This window comes from Festucalex cinctus, chromosome 19, assembly GCF_051991245.1.
Source record: "Festucalex cinctus isolate MCC-2025b chromosome 19, RoL_Fcin_1.0, whole genome shotgun sequence".
Lineage (NCBI taxonomy): Eukaryota > Metazoa > Chordata > Actinopteri > Syngnathiformes > Syngnathidae > Festucalex > Festucalex cinctus.
Window position 1 is genome coordinate 16,964,707 of NC_135429.1, and position 23,057 is coordinate 16,987,763.

The following is a 23,057-nucleotide window of genomic DNA, read 5'->3' on the forward strand; positions in this document are numbered from 1 at the left end:
AGAGAGAGAGAGAGAGAGAGAGAGAGAGAGAGAGAGAGAGAGGCGGAGAGAGAGAGGCAGAGGCGGAGAGAGAGAGAGAGACAGAGAGAGAGAGAGAAAGGCGGAGGGAAGGGGGACAGCAGAAGGTGTATGTGTGTGTATGTGTGAAAGGTCAGAGTTGATGCTGATAGGAATGGTACAGAAGTGGGAGATGGGAAACGAGGATGTTTGAATCCAATGAATATATAATCTATGGAAGGAATAGTCTGTGTGTAGAAGTTTATAAGAAGAGTAAGTGTAGATATAATAGCAGTTTGAAAAATATGAGGGGACTAAGAAGGCATAAAAAATAAATAAATATATACATAGCCATTGCATAACGAAATGATAGGTTATGCTTGAGTATATATTTAGAAATTATTAATGATGAATTTTACAGGAGTCGCTTTGAAGGATAATAGGTGCTGAACCAAATGAATTGAGAGGAGGTTAAGTTAAATAGCAGGAAAAATAATATAAAGAAAATATAGCATTAGATTGATAGACTTGATGGAGATGACTAGGGCTGTCAAACAATTATATTTTGATAAAATCGATTAAATTTAGTTTGGATTGATCCCAATTCATCACTTAATTAAGGAGGTTTTTTTTTTTTATTAGATTTTTTCCGCCTGCCAAATTTGAAGAGTACCCGTTATGTGTTAATTTTTGAAAGTCTCGTGTTATAAGGATGTCTTCAACATTTTTTGATCCACTATACATGCTTATTTTTCTATTCAGTGATTTATTTTTACAAATCCAAAATAATAAATGAAAAAGAGAAAAAATGTCTCCAATGTTTTGACATAAACAAATGATCTGAATGTCAAAGTTATACCAAAATATATATTAAATGCTTTACGGTTAATGCATGTAGTTGTGTTTATTATTTAAACATAATATGCGCTAACTTTGACGTAAACATCTGTCATAATGTGACTAATCTGATAATTTTTTGTGATTATTTAATTAGTTCACACTTTAACCTACAGCACTAGAAATGCTAAAAAATATATAATAATGTAATATTTAATGACAAGTATATCTTGGTCATCCATAATGAAAAAAGTTTTATTGTAAGAGTAAGCCTACAATTTTTTTATTTTTGTCCCTATATGTGAACATTGTACAAGTCCTTGGCCATTGAAAGATGCAAATCCTGGTGTCGACCAAATCTCTTCATAAATGGAACAATGGAAGAGTGACTCCAGTCTGGAAAAACTCTGGAACAAAGGAGGACTTTTGTTGTGTAGGGGGGCACAACGTCACACACAGGACAATGATGAACACCTGTTATGTGTGATTAACTGTTTTTGAAAGGACTTACAGTTACATCCTGAGCAGCTTGGATGAACAAAACTGGACTGGCTGGACAAAACCCGAGCATGGATGGACACACTCATGAAAGCTCAGAGGACAAAACTGTTGAACGATGGTTGGGAGACACTGGGAGGACGCATTAGACAAGTGGGTATGGATTGTATGGTGTTACCATATTGAAGGAATTTTTTTAATGATCAAATCAATCATCATTTTAAGACAATTTATTAGAATGAATAGAAAATAAATGTGGATGATTAAGATATATAAGTGTTGAAATTCGTGTAACTCTTTTGTAGCTTATTGAGATGCAATAACTAAGAAAAATTGGTTTAATTAGGTAATTTGGCTGTATCGTTTAGACTATGAGAAACTACCTTTTATATTATTCATCTCAATTCAATTTTATATTTAGATTTGGCTGTTAAAATATTGGAATTTTTAGAATTAATGATAGTGGTGATTCCGATATACATTAAAGATACAGATTTAGCTGTGTTAAATATATTTATATATTGCAGCTATTTAATGGAGTAAGATAAACTATAGCAATATTTTGCAGCTTATAGAACTTGCTGAAATTAATAGGTCAAATTGCAAAGACTTAATTGAATGATTGAGGTTATAAGTCCCTTTTAACACCTCTATGGATAAAATAGTTAGAATTTGAAGGTGAACTTTTTAAATCTATATATATATTAAATATAGTGAGATTTCTACTGCTAAACAGAACCCCCCCCCCCCCACCAAAAAAAAGAGACACATAGGATTAAACAAATCACCTGAATACGTTTGAATTTTATATATAGTTTGGATATGTCCAGAGGAGGAAGAGTGAATATATTGGAAGATATGAGTTTTTAAATGCCAGGTAGGAGATTTAGAGGAAGACCAAATGGAAGAAGTTAAAGACGATATGAAGGTAGTTGGCGTGAGAGCAGAGGATGCAGAGGACGGGGTTAGATGTTGGCAACTGATTCGTTGTAGCGGCCCCTAAAGGAAAAAGCTAAAAGAAGAAGATATGTAAAATAGTCAGATAAATGTCGTAGAGTATACTTTTGATATATGTTAAATAATTTGGCTAGAAGAGATTGTTGCATAAAAAGAGGACCATAATAAACTAAAACTGGAGTGAATATTTTGTATCTGGATAAAAATAGTGGTATAAGAGATGTCTGAAGTAGTATGATATTGAATCAGCATTGAAAGGCACTACAGTGGACAAATCTGATGTTGTTAGTGATTCTGAGAAGAAACACGATGAAAACGAAGTTGGAGTATTCGAGCTATCCTTGTTAACATTTTGTTTAAATTAACTCTTTCACTCCCAGCCATTTTGACTGAAACAATACCGGCTGTTTGACTGGATTTGGACTGATTTTGCAAGGCCCGCGGAATATTATGTTCTAGTGCTATAAAAACATGGACACCTACTAAAAGAAAGATTAGACTCTCTTGTCATCAGGAAAAAAAAAACAATGGGAAAAAAAAATGTTGGAACATGGCTGATCTCTTATACTGTTCTGCCACTTGATGGCTGTTTTTTGTAATACTACCATTGCTTTAAGCGACTTCTTCAGGTCAGAAGCTATATTAAAGCCTTCTGTTTGCTATAGCATAAAAAACATTAAAAAAAAAAACAAAAAAAACAACGTATAAATATGTTTTTGGGAGTGAATGAGAAAGTATTAAAAACGTATTTATACGTTTTTGGGATTGAATGAGTTAATTGATTTTTTTTTTTACATAGTCTGTGATGACGACAGTTAGAAAAGAGTAACTTAGGATAAGTTTAGTTTGTGAAACGTTAGGTTTGCAAGAGCTTCGTGGGGAAGATGAGTAAAGGGTTGATGTTGAAAAATTTGGGATAATATTCATATTCATGAATGAAAGGGGAGCTGTGGGGTATAAATGTCTGATTTAATTCTGTGGTTATAGCTCCTGTATGTGGGTGTATTCTTATCTGTATTGGAATGTGAGTATCTGTTGTGATTTGTGAGATTGTTTGTCTGTGAAGTGTGTTGTTTGTTTGTTTACTCACATAAAAAAAATAAATAAAAAAAATAAAAATTAAAAATTAAAAAAAAGAGTGAGAATGAGAAGAAGAAAGCAGCTGCAGGCGCCTATGGGAGTAGGAAACAATTGCATGCATAATATGGCCATGATAATTAGTACAAGTAAGGGTGTTTGTGATCACAATATGAGAGTAATTGCCTCTCACCCGTAACTGTATATTTTCTGACTAGTCTAATTGAGTATAATGGCGGATTAGTGAAAATTTGACTTTAATATTGATTATAGGATTGTTTATGATCGTGACAATTTAAGGGCACCATTTGACTGACAAAATAGTCATATGGAGAAGGCCCAATTTTAATGATGTGGCTTCGGATGATTGTGCCACTTCTGAGCTGTTACGACTTTATATGACGTTAAGAGTGTTATTGACTTTATGAAGACCTGACGGGGACAGACTGACTGTGACTTATATTGTTTTGTTGTTTAACCCCTTTTCCTGCAGCACAACAGACTCATCATGATTGATTTGTGAAGTTTTTTCCCTAACCCCGATTTTCTTACAGTTTTATTGCTTTTTTGTCATTGATAGTTGATTTATTTATGATGGATGTTAATAGGGCTGCACGATATTGGAATAACGTGATATGCGATATGGCTGCTGAATATAGCAATTTAACATGTATCTGAAGAACTGACATTTTTGTAATTTGATGTAAGAATTGAAAGAATTAAAAGAATTCTTTTCATGCACCAAAATAGGCGAACTAATTGTATATTTAAGGGTAATTACCTCTCAGTTATCAACTATTGGATGGTTGTTGCATTTTTTAGTTGGTGTCTGACTGGTTGAATTTCTGCAAAGCGTAAAATTCCAGATTAAACATTGCATGGGCCAATATCGCGATATCAATGTTTTTCCGACATGTTGTGCTGTCCTATGCTCGACTGGTCTTGCAGGTCAGAGATCTTCAAGAACCACCTTCCAGCTTTGTGTATCTAATCTGTGTCTGAAATGACTTCTTATGGTTTGATTTCTATTTACCATTGTAGTTTTGTTTGTGTTGCAATGTGTTTTTGGTGTAGTAAGTAAATAAGTGCTTTCAGGTTAAGTTTCTGTGTTTTCGTGAGTGCCGATCCCGGGCTGTGGACGGTAAGTTGGTTCCAGTCTGAGTACCAGGAGTCTTCTGGTATCGTTTGTGTTGACACATGACGTATGTGTCAAAAGGGGGAATTGAATGTAAGTAAGGATTTTTTTTTTATATATATATATATATATATATATATATATATATATATATATATATAATTTTCAAAATTTTACATAGTTCAACGGATTGGGAAAAGTTCTCATGTTTGGTTTTTGTCTAGGGGACTTGGTGATAGCAGCTGCTGAATGGCCCGAATAGCAGCCCGTGATACCAATTGTGAGCCCTCAACTGACTCAGATGCAACCATCAGCCGTGGGCCCCAGGCACCTCCAGCGCAACCACCACCAGCCCTGTGCGGAGGTCCTCAACTAGCGCTCCCTTCAGCGCCTGCACCGTCGTCACCTCCAGTTCCTGCTGAGAAGTGTTCAACTCCAACCAGCCAGGAGCAGCCGCCAAACAGCAAACGTCTACAGGACCACCACCAGGCACACATTTTTGACTACGACCAGACCCTCCACCGCCAGAAATGCCACGCCCCCAGATGAGCTTTCCCCAAACCCCCACCAGGATCACTCACCTGATGCCCCATCCAGCAGTCCCCTTATAAAAGGCTTGACCCAAAATCTGCTCTGACACTTCCCTTCTTCTGATACAATCAGACATCACCAACCACATTCACAATACACTGTTCTTATGGGGCGCAATAAGCCCCGGGCAGCGCAAAATCATCAGCCGGACTGTACAGATTGGGCCTGAATATTTTGACTGATGATTGGGGCAGCATGAGCCCTGCCCTAAGAAAATTGAAAGCACTTCCCTTACTGCCCCACCGATCGCCGCAGTTGAACTTTGAACATTCCTACCTCATCAACATCTGGACATTTTTAGCATCATTTTCAGGTTTTTGCCTCAAAAGAAAATTATATAATAGCTATGCTCTGTGTGTTTTACCAGTGGATCCCATTTAATTACCATTTTTTTCGAAATTATTGAACTTTGATGCACGCATATTTACTGGGATTAACACATAGGTGGGACCGTGTTTGACATTGATTGTTCATGATGTGTTTACATCATGAAAGGGAAGAAATGACGTATATAATTTTAGTTATCTATGTAGATTCATGCCCCATCCCTGAAAAAGCCACCTGGTTTGGCCCAAATCTGCTCTGACACATTTTCCTTTCTTCTGACCTAGCAGATATATGTAGGGGTTTTCCGATCACGTGTGCTCTGGCTGGCCTTGAAGGCATTCTGTGAGATAGGGGTTTTCCGAACACGTGAGCTACACGTGCTACATGTGAGTGAGTGAGCCAAACACCAGGTGCAGCCCATAAAAATGTATTGTCCGCAATATTTATGAGCAGGAAGGTACACATGAGCTTGCGTAACCATGAAGTTCATGCAGAGGTCAGCTTTAAATTAGGCCAAAGGTGGCGAGCCTAAGTTTACGTGGAGTAACAGTGCCCCCAATGGTCAAAAAATAGCACTGCACCCAGTACTGCATTTTGTAGTTGTCCAATACCGTTAGCTGCCTTAAGATGTTACGCCCAAGGAAAAGTTTGGGGGATGGACTCTAGACAGGCTTTATAAGCCAGTGCATCCCGTTGTCCAACGGATTTTTAATCCCTTCTGGCCAGAATATATGTCTTGTTTGTATGTCTGTGTCAAATAAATCTTTTTGTCTGCAGCTTGAATCTCGGCCCGGCACTCTGTTACTTTTTCCTTCTAGCTTTTGAGTTGTGGAACTTCTCCTTCAAAGCGAATACAGGCGAAGACTCTCCTTCCGACACCCGGGATGCATAACATACGATCACTCTTGGAGAGGGCAGTCGGAGCCGCCCGCGCCCCCCCTTCCCGACATATCTCCCCTGAGCGTCGGCCCGGCGGGAGGGTGAAGACGGCCTCCGCCGGGACGTAAATCTCGGTCCGGCCGTCTGCCTCTCGTCCGAGCCGACGGAACAACAGTGGGTTGCATTTTTTTTTTTTTTGCATTAGTTAATTTGATTAAATTGAAGATTTTGTAATCGATGCATCCTATTACAACCTTACTTTCATGTTGTGAGTCAAGTGCATATTCTACAGAAAACATTTTGTCAATATTTTGGAAATTGTTCTTATGTTTATTGAGATATTGAACATCCATCCATCCATTTCCTTGACCGCTTATTCCTCACAAGGGTCGCGGGGAGATATTGAACAAAATCTTTCAATTTTTCAAAGGGGTATACTCATATATAGTGAGCACTGTACATGATGCAGCCATAGCTGATATATCTGAAATAGTCAGCTGGATCTAGAAGATCGAGCTTTGTGTCACTCAAAGTACTGCTGATTGGTGCTTGACTGGCTGTTGCTTCAGCTGTACATTAAACAAAATACATCACTTCAAATTATTTTGGTGTTAAAGCAGGGAAAACAAATCCATTTGCATTATGATAGAATACAATGTCAGAAATTATGGCTGTATGTATTAAATGCACCATCCATGCACTTACATTCAGTAGCCTTTGGTGAAGATGACACTGAAGGATTGTTTACCACAGCTTCTGCAGGTGCTTGTTGTGGCTGCAAATATTTTCTCAGCGCATCTAGTTAAAAAAAATGCATTTACTATATCGATGTTTACATTAAACCAGCACATAATTCTTATTTTCAATAAATTAATAAATTAATGTGGTTATGTGAAACAATGACTTGTGCAAATCCATTTCCAGGTATCTGGACTTACTGGCTGTTTTAGTTTAAACTCAGCAAGCGTTGCCCCACTCTTGTGTGCAAAGTAGCTACTAGCATGGATGTATTGGTGCAGTAAACAAGTTACAAGCAAGCTAAGAAGCTAACGCTATTTTCATGTTTATTTTATAAACAATGATGATTGACTGACATACATACCTCTACCCTGGGCCCGTTTTTCCTCCTCCTCCTTTCGCCGCTTTCTTAATGCAGCACCTGAAGGCTTGGACCTTTTCATTGATGTCAATGTATAAACAATACAAGTGAGCCAACAATCTATATATCTGTCACGAAGGTGTAGTGGATGGACCCAAAAGCGGTGGAAACAGGCGGGAAGACAGACTGGTAAGATGAGGTAATGAACTTTATTGATTATGACGGGGAAGGACTGGATGAGACGGAAGGGGAGTAGGCTGGGATGGACGTGGACACAAATCATGGTGGAGACTTGGCGTGGCGTGATGCGGAGACTTGGCGTGGCGTGATGCAGAGACTTGGCGTGGCGTGATGCAGAGACTTGGCGTGGCGTGATGCAGAGACTTGGCGTGGCGTGATGCAGAGACTTGGCGTGGCGTGATGCAGAGACTTGGCGTGGCGTGATGCAGAGACTTGGCGTGGCAGACTTTGAAGACTTGGCGTGGCAGACTTTGAAGACTTGGCGTGGCAGACTTTGAAGACTTGGCGTGGCAGACTTTGAAGACTTGGCGTGGCAGACTTTGAAGACTTGGCGTGGCAGACTTTGAAGACTTGGCGTAGATGACTTGGCGTAGATGACTTGGCGTAGATGACTTGGCGTAGATGACTTGGCGTAGATGACTTGGCGAAGCAGACTTGGCGAAGCAGACTTGGCGAAGCAGACTTGGCGAAGCAGACTTGGCGAAGCAGACTTGGCGTAGCAGACTTGGCGTAGCAGACTTGGCGTAGCAGACTTGGCGTGGCAGACTTTGAAGACTTGGCGTGGCAGACTTTGAAGACTTGGCGTGGCAGACTTTGAAGACTTGGCGTAGATGACTTGGCGTAGATGACTTGGCGTAGATGACTTGGCGTAGATGACTTGGCGTAGATGACTTGGCGAAGCAGACTTGGCGAAGCAGACTTGGCGAAGCAGACTTGGCGTAGCAGACTTGGCGTAGCAGACTTGGCGTAGCAGACTTGGCGTAGCAGACTTGGCGTGGCAGACTTGGCGTGGCAGACTTTGAAGACTTGGCGTGGCAGACTTTGAAGACTTGGCGTGGCAGACTTTGAAGACTTGGCGTGGCAGACTTTGAAGACTTGGCGTGGCAGACTTTGAAGACTTGGCGTGGCAGACGTTGAAGACTTGGCGTGGCAGACTTGGCGTGGCAGACTTTGCGTAGCAGACTTGGCGTAGCAGACTTGGCGTAGCAGACTTGGCGTAGCAGACTAAACATGCAGGTCTTCAAACAGCAAACATCAGACAGCAAACAAACATCAAACAATGCTCCCACAACCGCGTGAGACAAACACCACTCCCTTATACTAACACTAATGACAATAACAGAACACACCCGGGACACACAGCAGGGAGGGGGAAACCAATCAGCAATACACACCAGGAAGGGAAGACACAAGCAGGTGGACAAGGTTAACCATAACGAGACTGGGGAAGAAGACAGGAACACCCAACAACCAACACTCACCAAAATAAAACACAAACCCAAACAAACTGAAACGTGACAGTACCCCCCCACCAAGGGACGGCTCCCAGACGTCCCTAAAACAAGAACAAGCCAAAACGGGGAGGGCGGGGACGGGAAGGGAGCCAACTCTGCCCCTAATCAGGGTACGAACAGGAGTCTACCCAGGGGCGAAAAACTGCCCTACAAAACTCCATGAAACTTGGATCGGGGGGCGGCCCAGAAGGCGGCCGTATTGCGGGCTCAAGGGGCGACAACAGAAGTGGCGCCCCCAAGGGCCGGTTCCCGCGGTGAGCCCTTCTCTTGCGCCGCCTGGCGCTGGGTCCCGGGTCGGTCGCCATTACCGCGCTGCCCAGGGCGGACCCCAAAACCGGAGACTTTGGCTGGGGCGGAGACGAGGAAGCTGGGGACTTTGGCTGGGGCAGAGACGAGGAAGCTGGGGACTTTGGCTGGGGCAGAGACGAGGAAGCTGGGGACTTTGGCTGGGGCAGAGACGAGGAAGCTGGGGACTTTGGCTGGGGCAGAGACGAGGAAGCTGGGGACTTTGGCTGGGGCAGAGACGAGGAAGCTGGGGACTTTGGCTGGGGCAGAGACGAGGAAGCTGTGGACTTTGGCTGGGGCAGAGACAAGGAAGCTGTGGACTTTGGCTGGGGCAGAGACGAGGAAACTGTGGACTTTGGCTGGGGCAGAGACGAGGAAGCTGTGGACTTTGGCTGGGGCAGAGACGAGGAAGCTGTGGACTTTGGCTGGGGCAGAGACGAGGAAACTTGAGACTTTGGCTGGGGCTGTGACGAGGAAACTTGAGACTTGACTTGGGGCAGAGATGAGGAAGCGGGAGAAGGCGGCAACTCTGCCGTGACGAGGGGACCCGAGATGCCAATTGGCCGCGACGAGGGGACCTGAGACGCCAGGGGCTTAGGCGGCACGGGCGTTGCGGCCAGGGGCTGCGGAGGCAGCGGCACAGGGCCGGGCGCCGCCGGAACTGGTGCCGGCGATGGCGGCCGCCGGCCGGGCGCCGCCGGAACTGGTGCAGGCGATGGCGGCCGCCGGCCGGGCGCCGCCAGAACTGGTGCAAGCGAAGGCGGCCGCTGGCCAGGCGCCGCCGGTCGAGGAGCAGGAGGTGGCGGCCGCAATCCATGCGCCGCCGGACGAGGAACAGGAGGCGACGGCCGCAATCCATGCGCCGCCAGACGAGGAACAGGGGGTGGCGGCTGCATTCCATGCGCCGCCGGACGAGGAACAGGGGGTGGCGGCCGCATTCCGTACGCCGCCGGACGAGGAACAGGGGGTGGCGGCCGCATTCCGTGCGCCGCCGGACGAGGAACAGGGGGTGGCGGCCGCATTCCGTGCGCCGCCGGACGAGGAACAGGGGATGGCGGCCGCAATCCATGCGCCGCCGGACGAGGAACAGGAGGCGGCGGCCGCAATCCATGCGCCGCCAGACGAGGAACAGGGGGTGGCGGCCGCATTCCATGCGCCGCCGGACGAGGAACAGGGGGTGGCGGCCGCATTCCGTGCGCCGCCGGACGAGGAACAGGGGGTGGCGGCCGCATTCCGTGCGCCGCCGGACGAGGAACAGGGGGTGGCGGCCGCATTCCGTGCGCCGCCGGACGAGGAACAGGGGATGGCGGCCGCATTCCATGCGCCGCCTGACGAGGAACAGGAGGTGGCGGCCGCAATCCGTGCGCCGCCTGACAAGGAACAGGAGGTGGCGGCCGCAATCCATGCGCCGCCGGACGAGGAACAGCAAGTGGCGGCCGCATTCCATGCGCCGCCGGACGAGGAACAGGAGGTGGCGGCCGCATTCCATGCGCCGCCGGACGAGGAACAGGAGGTGGCGGACGCATTCCATGCGCCGCCGGACGAGGAACAGGAGGTGGCGGCCCAGGCGAAGCTGCCAGGGGCTGAAGCGGCAGCAGCGGCACAGGCAAAGAGGCCAGGGGCTGAAGCGGCAGCAGCGGCACAGGCGTGGCATTCATGGGCTGCCGAGGTGCCGGGACGAGGGCCTGGAGCCGGCGGGACGCCGGAACGGGGTCCTGAGGCCGGCGCGGAGCCGGAACGGGGTCCTGAGGCCGGCGCGGAGCCGGACCGGGAACTTGAATCCGGCGCGGAGCCGGAACGGGAACTTGAATCCGGCGCGGAGTCGGAACAGGGACTTGGAACCTCCGCGGAGCCGGAACGGGGACTTGGAACCTCCGCTGGGTCCGGGTTGGTGGGAGCATTCTGTCACGAAGGTGTAGTGGATGGACCCAAAAGCGGTGGAAACAGGCGGGAAGACAGACTGGTAAGATGAGGTAATGAACTTTATTGATTATGACGGGGAAGGACTGGATGAGACGGAAGGGGAGTAGGCTGGGATGGACGTGGACACAAATCATGGTGGAGACTTGGCGTGGCGTGATGCGGAGACTTGGCGTGGCGTGATGCAGAGACTTGGCGTGGCGTGATGCAGAGACTTGGCGTGGCGTGATGCAGAGACTTGGCGTGGCGTGATGCAGAGACTTGGCGTGGCGTGATGCAGAGACTTGGCGTGGCGTGATGCAGAGACTTGGCGTGGCGTGATGCAGAGACTTGGCGTGGCGTGATGCAGAGACTTGGCGTGGCAGACTTTGAAGACTTGGCGTGGCAGACTTTGAAGACTTGGCGTGGCAGACTTTGAAGACTTGGCGTGGCAGACTTTGAAGACTTGGCGTGGCAGACTTTGAAGACTTGGCGTGGCAGACTTTGAAGACTTGGCGTGGCAGACTTTGAAGACTTGGCGTGGCAGACTTTGAAGACTTGGCGTAGATGACTTGGCGTAGATGACTTGGCGTAGATGACTTGGCGTAGATGACTTGGCGAAGCAGACTTGGCGAAGCAGACTTGGCGAAGCAGACTTGGCGAAGCAGACTTGGCGTAGCAGACTTGGCGTAGCAGACTTGGCGTAGCAGACTTGGCGTGGCAGACTTTGAAGACTTGGCGTGGCAGACTTTGAAGACTTGGCGTGGCAGACTTTGAAGACTTGGCGTGGCAGACTTTGAAGACTTGGCGTGGCAGACTTTGAAGACTTGGCGTGGCAGACTTTGAAGACTTGGCGTGGCAGACGTTGAAGACTTGGCGTGGCAGACTTGGCGTGGCAGACTTTGCGTAGCAGACTTGGCGTAGCAGACTTGGCGTAGCAGACTTGGCGTAGCAGACTTGGCGTAGCAGACTAAACATGCAGGTCTTCAAACAGCAAACATCAGACAGCAAACAAACATCAAACAATGCTCCCACAACCGCGTGAGACAAACACCACTCCCTTATACTAACACTAATGACAATAACAGAACACACCTGGGAGACACAGCAGGGAGGGGGAAACCAATCAGCAATACACACCAGGAAGGGAAGACACAAGCAGGTGGACAAGGTTAACCATAACGAGACTGGGGAAGAAGACAGGAACACCCAACAACCAACACTCACCAAAATAAAACACAAACCCAAACAAACTGAAACGTGACAATATCTTTCTAAAGTGCTGCCACTACACTCACCAGATGATATACGACCCCTCTATGGCGTTAGATTTGTGCCACAATTCCGTGCGTAACAAAATGTGTTTCGTACGTACAAAATGTGTTTCGTGCGTACCAAAAATGTGTTTCGTACGTACAAAATGTGTTTCGTACGTACCAAAAATGTGTTTCGTACGTACAAAATGTGCTTCGTGCGTACAAAACAGTCCTCGCGCACGCTTGCTTCGTCTCTCCTCAACACGTACGAAACTTTGATTTACGCTTGCGATGCAAGGGTCGAGGCGTGATATTTGTGCCACAATTCTTAACCAATCAGGAGTCGGACAGGAAAGCAAATCCTGATTGGCTGTTTAATATCCAATCAGGCAGAACTTTGACAACGTGTCGTCAAGCCGCGTTGCATCATGGGCGCTTCTTCGATTTTTTTATTTATTTTTTTAAACAAGCACTCGGTCCTTTCCTGTTTGAATTTTTGTCTGTATTTCTGCTGACTTTTATTTACTTAATAGAAGTTTTGTTATGTTACGGGATGAATCAGCTCCTAACTGCTTTCCTGCTTAGCGGAAGAAGGAGGGAAAACAAGTTTTAGCGCTCATGGTGATGTTGGATGACGGCATAAAATAGAAGAAAAAAAAAGAGAAGAGGCTAACCTGCTACTTACGTTTTCATTATGGTAAGTTACAAAATACTGTACTGTATTTAAGTCAGTAAATCCTATAGTTTTGTCCTCTTTTGATCGTGCTACTATCATTACAATCTTAAACAATGCATGCCATCATGAGTGGCGTTGTATAAGAAGTAGAAAAGAAAATGTTAGACCATCCATTTTTCTTTAGTAATTAGTGCCTGGTACCACTAAAGGTATATCGTGAATAACAGAAAACATTGAATACATAAGAGCACTGTGTTTGGCAGTCCAATGCCATAGTTATTGACGTAAGAATTGAATTCATTTTGGTTACAAGACAACCATACACCATGACTAGCAGCTGTTGAAATAAACATGTTTGCCCAAAATAATTGTTTTACTAATGTGAGAAACATGGTTGATCTTGTCATTTTTCCATAACAACAGATAGACAATTAAAAATCTGAGCGCTAACCTTGGGTTTTGTTTTTATTACCAGGCAGCAAAGATGACAAAGGACACAGAATGCACCTGATGACACCACAACAGAAGTGTCAAAAACACCACGAGAAGCAGAAGATGAAGAAGTGGAGTGGAAAAAATATTGATATCGCGCTATTGGCCCATGCAATATGCATATAACAGACATGCAATAAGTTTCATATGGAATTTTTTGCTTTTATCTGAATTTGACCAGTCAGCCACTTGCTAAAATGTGCACCACCATCCACTAGTTGAACATTATTGAAGTCATTACAATTAAATAACTCTGAATACATTTTACTGCATGAGAAATATAATTTGTTCATTGGATAATAAAATCATCATCAGTCATTTTTTTAGATCCATATTAAATATTGCAATATCTATTGCTATATTCAGCAAAATCGCGTATTGCATGATTTTCCAATTTTGTGCAGCCCTAATTCCTGACGTTTTTGAGCCAGCTGAGGAGACCAATTTGACTTAGTCATTAAAATGTCTGTAGGAAGAGTCAGAACGTGAAGCTTGAGCTTGACAGCAGAGAAATCAAGAGCTCCTGAAGAATGACAACATTAACATTGGACTATCGTAATTTGAAGTTCGAATAGTTGTAATGGCCTGTTTTGCAGCATACCAAATCAAACATTTTTAAAATATTTTTTCTCCTGTAAGTTGTCGACACTTTTACTGAACTTATTTAAATGTGTCTTGCAAACAGTATCATTGACAATTAGAAAAATAAAAAGTGTCACACACACTGTATTCGGAACAACCTGTAAACAATAACCAAAATACTATTGCAGGTACAGTGCCAATGCAGTACATGACACATTTATGGTTTCAAGATTAAAGTGCGGAAGTGCACACACTGCACATTTGCCCATCATTGACCAAGAAGACCTCAGAGTACTGTACTCACGATGATGTATTGAGAATGCAAGACCCAAGAGGTTCCACAGATGAAAATATATTACACATTGTATTTGTAATTGACACTTAATGATGCATTATCGATCAACAAACAGCAAACTGTACATTTTGTTTTTAAATCAAATGAATCGTCCTCAGTTACAGTGCATCTTTGCAGTTTTTATTTCACGTTTTACACACAGTAGGCATGGTAGACTGCTATTGTGGAGCCATCCATCGCTGTCCCATCCATCTCAGCTGTACTCTCTATCCTTAGACATCTTATTGATGACTGTGACCCGGATATAGAAACGATGCGCAATCTGGATTGGTTTACCTGGTAAATTGGAAACAAACAAAAGCTCAAGGTTATTAATTGTAAAACGTGAAACAATCATATCCATCCATCTTCATGTAGTTATGGGAAAACAATGTGACCATCCATGTTTCTACAGTTTCTTGTTCATGGTAAATGTCTAGTACAACTAAGGGTAACCACTTCATAACCTCTGCAGCTATAATGTGATGCTCTTTTGAGGGAGAACAGTCAGAAGACCTTTGCAATAATCAAGTCTACTGGAAATAAAAGCATGAGTCAGGTTCTTCTGGTATGGAGCATGCAACCCTTCGGTCGAAGTCTTTTAGGTGGTAAAAGGCTGCTTTAGTGATTTGTTTGAGATGGCATTTATGTGCACAAGTATACAGGTAATGACAACAAAATTAACTCGTGAATTGAATTCAAGAGCTGATATCTCGTAATTTTCCACGATTTTCTAATCAATATCACTAGCGTACTTACAAATCAGTAACTATGGCATTGTGTTAACAGTGCTTTTGGACATTCCATGTTTTTTTCTGTCTGTTAGTTACACGATATACATTTGGTGGCACTAGGCACTAAAAATGCATAAGAAAATAAAGAAAGGGGGTGGCGATTTTTTTTTCTTCATCATAACTATGCACATCCATTGCCAATGTCGTGTATGTAACTATTACATACAATTTTGATTGTCTTGGAAGCCTGTGTGTGATAGTGGCCAAGTTAAAAGATGCTATTTTTATGCTACTTACCGTTATGAAAATGTTGAAAGTAGTCTTCGATTCGGAAGTTAGCGTCCCCCCCAACGGTCATCCAACGGTCCCATGAGGGCTAAAACTTGTCTTCCGCTAAGCAGGAAAGCAGTTGGGAGCTGCTTCACCCCGTAATATAACAAAACTTTTGTTAAGTAAATAAAAGTCAGCAGAAATGCAGATAAAATACAAACAGGAAAGCACCGAGTGCTAGTAAACAAAACAAACCAAAAAAAAAAATCGAAGAAGCGCCCATGATGCAACGCGGCGTGACGACACGTTGTCAAAGTTCTGCCTGATTGGATATTAAACAGCCAATCAGGATTTGCTCTCCTGTCCGACTCCTGATTGGTTAAGAATTGTGGCACAAATATTACGCCTCGACCCTTGCATCGCAAGCGTAAATCAAAGTTTCGTACGTGTTGAGGAGAGACGTAGCAAGCGTGCGCGAGGACTGTTTTGTACGCACGAAACACATTTTGTACGTACGAAACACATTTTTGGTACGTACGAAACACATTTTGTACGTACGAAACACATTTTTGGTACGTACGAAACACATTTTGTACGTACGAAACACATTTTGTTACGCACGGAATTGTGGCACAAATCTAACGCCATAGATATGTGCCTGGGACGAGAGGCGGAAAACAACAATAACAACAAAAAAAAAAACTGTGTTCGCTAAGCGCACGGCTGTTGTGTTTTGGCGAGTTTACGGCCGACACCGGTGCAAATTGGCAATAATTAATTGCCACGGTGATGAACTTACTCTCCCCCCGGCTTTGTTTCGTGTTTCTGAATTAAATTGAACTTCCTGAATCCGTCATAAAATGCAGAGGAATCGCCACTCTGTGGCGGCCCAGCCATAGCGACAGCGGGACTTGGTGTGAAACTCCAGCAGACACCGATGTGTATTGCGCACAAGTCGGAAGGCAAACGCACGAGCGGAGCTCCAACGTGACGCCTCGACGCGAGCCTCTCGCAGAAGCATACTGATGCCGAACAGCTTGTCTCCTTTAGAGGCCGCTGTTCGTTCAAGCAGTACATTCCCTCAAAGCCGGCCAAATATGGGATCAAAGTGTGGGCTGTCTGTGATGTGGAAACATCGTATGCACTCAGTCTGGAAGTGTACACGGGAAAGCCGCCAGGGGGCCCACGTACTCTAAACGTTGGGATGAACGTGGTGCTCCGTCTGTGCAACCCCTATGTGGGACACACAGTTACGTGTGACAATTTTTTTACATCCATTCCGCTGGCGGAACAGTTGAGAAAAAAAAAAATTGCACTCGTGGGCACACTGAGGAAAAATAAAAAGGAGCTCCCGCCAGCACTTCTGAGGTGTGCAACTCGGCAGCCACTCTCAAGGTGAGTTTTTTCTTTTTCTGTTGTATTCTAATCTGGCTGTTGCATTTCTGTTTATGAAAAGTGCTATATGAATAAACTTTTATTTGTATTTCATTCCAGCTTGTTTGCATTCACTCAGCATATGACAATTGTGTCATATATGCCAAAAAAAAGCAAAAACGTGCTTGTGCTCAGCTCTAAACATCGTGAGCCAGTGGTCACCAAAGGAAAAGGCAACAAACCTCAGATTATTCTGGACTATAATAAATGCAAGGGTGCAGTGGACCACCTGGACCAGGTAAGCATAAATACTTTTTTTTGGTCAAAGCTTTATATCACAGCTATCTTCTCTGATGTCATCTGATGTTTTTTATTGTCTTTTTTTTTTTTTTTTTTTGCAGGCTTGTGGCACTTACTCCTCCCGCCGGCGGGCGTTGAGGTGGCCCATGTGCCTTTTCTCGCACATGCTGGACGTATCATCATACAACGCTTATGTCCTGTTTTCACATGTGGAGCCAACCTGGAATGAGCGGAAGCTGTATAAAAGACGGCTCTTTCTCTGTGAGGTGGCAAAGGCGCTCGTCACTCCGGAGATCGAGAGAAGAATGCAAAACGCACAATCCAACGTACATGGTACAGCAGCTGCCCCAGAAAGGCCACTGAGGAGAAGGCGCCAGTGCGGGCTGTGCACAAAAAAACTGCAGGCGTCACACTCGTGTGCCAAATGTGGAGTTGCAATTTGCAACGCCCACTTGAAGAGACATTGTTTGAACTGTTAAAAAAAAAATGTAGTTATTAGTTAGTTGGTTAGTTAGTTATAGTATAGTTGTAGTTATTGTAGTTATAGTTGTTGAAAAAAAGTAGTTATAGAAATTTGTTATCTATTGTTGTTATTGTTATTGTTATTATTGTTATTATTGATTGTTCTAATTACATAAATTCTGTTCACTCTAAATTCTTCATAGTTGTGACTGACCATTTCAACCATTGTATGACATTTTCCACATACATACACAATATAGGGCATATTTAGTTCTAGTCACAACACAGTTGAACATTTTGAGTGGTTGGAAAAAAAATGAGTTCAGTTATCACACCTCAAAGTAGCATTACATATTTGGCTATAATAATTGCGAGGGGGGTGTTCTGGGTTAAATTGCCATTGTCAAAAAATTTGTCATGCATTGAAAAAATTGTTGTTATAACTTATTACCTTATTCAAAGCTCTAATTATGTCATATGAAGTATTAATTTTTTATTTATTTTTTATACATGTATACAGCACAGTTCGTTTTCTTCATAGTCCATTCTTTGGGCTTGTATTGTCCTAAGAGGGGGGAATACATAAAAAAAAAAAAAAAAACTTCATATGTATGGATAGTTCTGATGCCAATGAACATTTTGAGTGGTTGGAATAAAAAAAATATTAAAAATTGACTTAGTTATCACACCTCAAAGGAGCATTACATATTTGGCTAAAATGTACTCTTCGAGGGTGTTCTCAGTTAAATTGCCATTGTCAAAAAATTTGGCATGCATTGAAAAAAATGTTGTTATAACTTATTGCCTTATTCGAAGCTCTAATTATGTCATATGAAGTATTAATTTTTTATTTATTTTTTACACATGTATACAGCACAGTTCGTTTTCTTCATAGTCCATTCTTTGGGCTTGTATTGTCCTAAGAGAGGAGAATACATAAAAAAAAAATAAAACTTCATATGTATGGAAAGTTCTGATGCCAATGAACATTTTGAGTGGTTGGAATAAAAAAAATATTAAAAATTGACTTAGTTATCACACCTCAAAGGAGCATTACATATTTGGCTAAAATGTACTCTTCGAGGGTGTTCTCAGTTAAATTGCCATTGTCAAAAAATTTGGCATGCATTGAAAAAATTGTTGTTATAACTTATTGCCTTATTCGAAGCTCTAATTATGTCATATGAAGTATTAATTTTGTATTTATTTTTTATACATGTATACAGCACAGTTCGTTTTCTTCATAGTCCATTCTTTGGGCTTGTATTGTCCTAAGAGGGGGGAATACATAAAAAAACAAAACAAAACTTCATATGTATGGATAGTTCTGATGCCAATGAACATTTTGAGTGGTTGAAATAAAAAAAAATGTTAAAAATTGACTTAGTTATCACACCTCAAAGTACAATTACTTATTTGGCTAAAATGTACTCTTCGAGGGTGTTCTGAGTTAAATTGCCATTGTCAAAAAATTTGGCATGCATTGAAAAAATTGTTGTTATAACTTATTGCCTTATTCGAAGCTCTAATTATGTCATATGAAGTATTAATTTTTTATTTATTTTTTATACATGTATACAGCACAGTTCGTTTTCTTCATAGTCCATTCTTTGGGCTTGTATTGTCCTAAGAGGGGGGAATACATAAAAAAAAAAAAAAAACTTCATATGTATGGATAGTTCTGATGCCAATGAACATTTTGAGTGGTTGAAATAAAAAAAATGTTAAAAATTGACTTAGTTATCACACCTCAAATTAGAATTACTTATTTGGCTAAAATGTACTCTTAGAGGGTGTCACTGATTCCAAGGCACAAGGGTTAAATGCATCAAATTGAAGTATTGAAAAATGTGAACTATTACAAGGGAGCATGACCCCAGACATCCTTAAAGGGGTTGAATAAAATTCTCACCTGCTTCATCCCTGATCCGTTTTCATGCCAGGAATGCAAATAATTGTACTTCCCCAATCTGAGGGTAGACTACCTTCTTATTGTTTATTTTAATCTAATGTGTGTATTAGGCTGATTCTGCCTTTGTTTTCTTTGAAAATCTCCCCATTTGAACGAGCTAGTATTTGTGTGTGTGTGTGTATATATATTTATAGTTTTGTTTTTTTTATCCGTGTGAACCTTACTGCACTGCAAAAATTTTGTTTATTTGACGGGACCGTCATTTTAAGCGTAAAAATTTGTCAGTCAAATTTAACTCGACATGTCATGTCTGATTGAATGTTTGAAATTATTGCATTTTTTTTCCTTTGGTCTAGCAGTTGGTGTATTTTTTTGTCATAATGGTCAAAAACAGTCTTAAAAAAAGGTCTAAAATTGAACCTAGTGATTCCTGCAAGAACCCCGTGTAAGGCTAATATGCAGTATGAAGCTTCTGTCTCATTTGTCAGAGTGAGGATCTCCGACCGGATTTCATTCCTGCCACAGCTCCGGGGTCAGGCGTCAAGTTGAGGGATAACACCCATAAGGTCGACGAGGAGAAATGAAAAATAGTGATTCATTATACTATTTGTGAAGTTGAAAATGCAGTTCAACACATGAGGGGTGGCTTGATTTAATTCAACTAAAGCAGATTTTGCTTTAGTTATTAGTCATTGGCTGTTGCAAAATACATTTGCAAGATTTCAAGTGCCCTCCTAAGCATGCATCTCCTTTGCTTGGCAGCCCAGTAACAGACAGAATAATTCCTTCCATCCATCCATTTTCTAAACCACTTCTTCCCCACAAGGATCACGGGGGGTGCTGGAGCCTATCTCAGCTGGCTCTGGGTAGTAGGCGGTGTACACCCTGAACTGGTTGCCAGCCAATCGCAGGGCAACCAGAGACAAACAACCATCCACGCACACAAGCACACCTAGGGACAATTCGGAGCGCCCAATTAACCTTCCATGCATGTCTTTGGAATGTGGGAGGAGGCCGGAGTACCCGGAGAAGACCCACGCAGGCACGGGGAGAACATGCAAACTCCACCCAGGAAGGCCTAAGCCTGGACTCGAACCCGGGTCCTCAGTACTGGGAGGCGGACCTGCTAACAAGTCCACCACCATGCCGCCCAGCATTTCATACAATTAAATCAAAATCAGGTTGTAAAAACACAATGCAGATTTCAAGAAGATACCACTGGATGGATGGATGGATGGATGGATGGATGGATGGATGGATGGATGGATGGATCGATGGATGCATCGATCGATCTTAGGGCTAAGCACAGTGACCACTCATCCAGGAAGTCACAAAGAACCCGAGGACAACATCTCTAAAGAACTCCATGGAGAAGAGACATCCCTGGCAGAGTTCCAAGATGAAAACCTACGGACCAAATTACGAGATAAAAAAAAAACCACACACACACACAAAAACATCTGAATGATTATTTTTTTTTTTAACTTCTTGGAGAATATAAAATAGTATCAACTAACAACATGAAAGGTGTGTGTTGAGCTTGTAAATGTAAACACAACAGTTGTGGAAAAACAACTCCATATATGGCAGCAGTCAATCTTGGTGATGCGAGTGTGATGGCATAAGGCTGCTTTGCTACTTCAGGACTTGAAAAATTTGCTCTTATTGAAGAAACCATTAATTCTGCTCTACCAGAAAATCCTGAATGAGAATATTCGTCTATCAGTTTTTGACCACAACGTGAAGCAAATTTGGCTTCTGGTTTGAATGAATCTGAATTGAATGAAGACGTTTGCCATTGCTTTGTCACATGGGTAGGGGCGGACTGACCCACGGGGGTACCCGGAAAATACCCGGTGGGCCGCCGCTCCGGAGGGCCGTTTAAAAAAAAATATTTTTTTTTTTATTTTTTTAAACCAGCCAGAACGGCGGCCCACCGGGGATTTCCCCGGCATCCCCGGACTAGAAAAAAAAAAATAGATTTTTTTTTTTTTGCGCCCCCCGTGTTTTACGACAATACACATCGTTCAAGAGAGTAGATGTACAGCCCACTATTTTATAAATACAGGCCAACTCTTCCTCTTTCATATCGTGCATCACTAATAATAATGGACAAAAACGTTTTATAAAAATAAATTAAAGCCCCATGTGTAGCTCACCACCGTCATCTATCGGTTCAACAAGAGAATGCAATGATTTTAAGCACATGAACTACGTCTCCCAGAGAGACCATACTTCGTCAGCCTACCACCGATTTCAGCAGAATAGAAGCGCAAACGACTTCTGGTTTTCCCTCGAGTGATGACGTAAGTGAATTGCATTTGTTAGACATACTGTATAGATCCCTAAATTTGTGATTTAGTCATTTAATTTCAGAATTAATATTTTTGTGGCATTGTTAGGAAATACTGTACGTCGGCTAATGCTAATGGCTATTTATGTTCATATTTGTTAGTGCAACTAAACCATGCAACAGAGAACACACTGTTAAGTGTATTGTATGATCGCTTGTAACTGTCAAGTTAATTTGTTGCGGGACGTGTTGTCGCCGCTAGATGATGTCATAGACGTTCTCGAATGTTCTCGAATGTTCTCTCCCCCGCCCCCCGTTGTTGTACTTGTTTGATGGTGAGCGGACTTGTGTTGTGTGCTGACTGAATAAAGAACATCCTTGTTGGAGAGACAACGAAGCTGCCACTTGTCTTTATGAATCTTTCTTCTGCTGCAGGGGGCAAAAGGGTGTAAGCTTCCATTACCACATAACGCTGAATTTTATCAGGTTATGGGCCCAGTCTACGAGAAGATTCTGAATGTGAGACGGAGTGAGCGTTCGCAACGGTAGCGAGTTAGCTGCAAAGTATAGCTAGTTTAGCGGTGGGAGCGAGTGAGCACCACGGAAGGCTAAAGCTAAGCTAACGGGCAGTAAAGCAGAGCTACGAACACACGGACAATGACGACCATGAGCAAGACGAAGTGGCCGACATTCGACGGGATGGCAGAGGAGTATGAACTCTGGGAAGAAAGGATGTTGTGTTGTATGCACGGAGTGGGTTTGAAAGAGACTATTTTGACGGAACCCACTGAGCCACTGTCGGCGGAGGAGAGGGCGCTGGATGACAAGCTGAATGCGGACGCATATTGTGCGTTGGCGCCACTCCTCGACAACACGAGTTTGGGACTCATCTTCAGAGACACTAAAAACAAAGGACGAGAGAGTCTGAAAGTGCTGAGAGAACACTATATCGGCAAAGGTAGGCCCCGCATTGTTTCCCTGTACATAACGATGACATCGTTGAAGAAAGCAGACACAGAGACTGTAACAGAATATGTCATCAGAGCGGAGCAGATTATAACGGCACTAAGAAGTGCTGGTGAAGCACCAAGTGAGGGGCTGATGATGGCAATGATTATGAGGGGGCTTCCAGAAAAATACAAGCCATTCACGCTGATGGTGACACACAGCTCGGCAGACATGTCACTAGGGGAATTCAAGGCTAAGTTGCGAAACTACGAGGCCGCGGAGGACACAAACTCAGTCACCGAAGAGGT

At 43.3% G+C, this 23,057-nt stretch overlaps 3 long non-coding RNA genes across 3 annotated transcripts in view; all 3 read left to right on the forward strand.

The window, feature by feature from the left end:
* Positions 1–23,057, forward strand: part of LOC144007448 (uncharacterized) — a 224,785-nt gene that overhangs the window by 141,668 nt on the left and 60,060 nt on the right. The gene's annotated exons all lie outside the window — the stretch shown is intronic.
* LOC144007618 (uncharacterized) lies at positions 12,835–13,807 on the forward strand. The gene is made up of 2 exons (XR_013280247.1): positions 12,835–13,069; positions 13,524–13,807. It is a non-coding gene; the product is annotated as an uncharacterized LOC144007618 (long non-coding RNA).
* LOC144007682 (uncharacterized) lies at positions 16,531–17,695 on the forward strand. Its single transcript, XR_013280311.1, has 3 exons — positions 16,531–16,855; positions 16,955–17,132; positions 17,236–17,695. It is a non-coding gene; the product is annotated as an uncharacterized LOC144007682 (long non-coding RNA).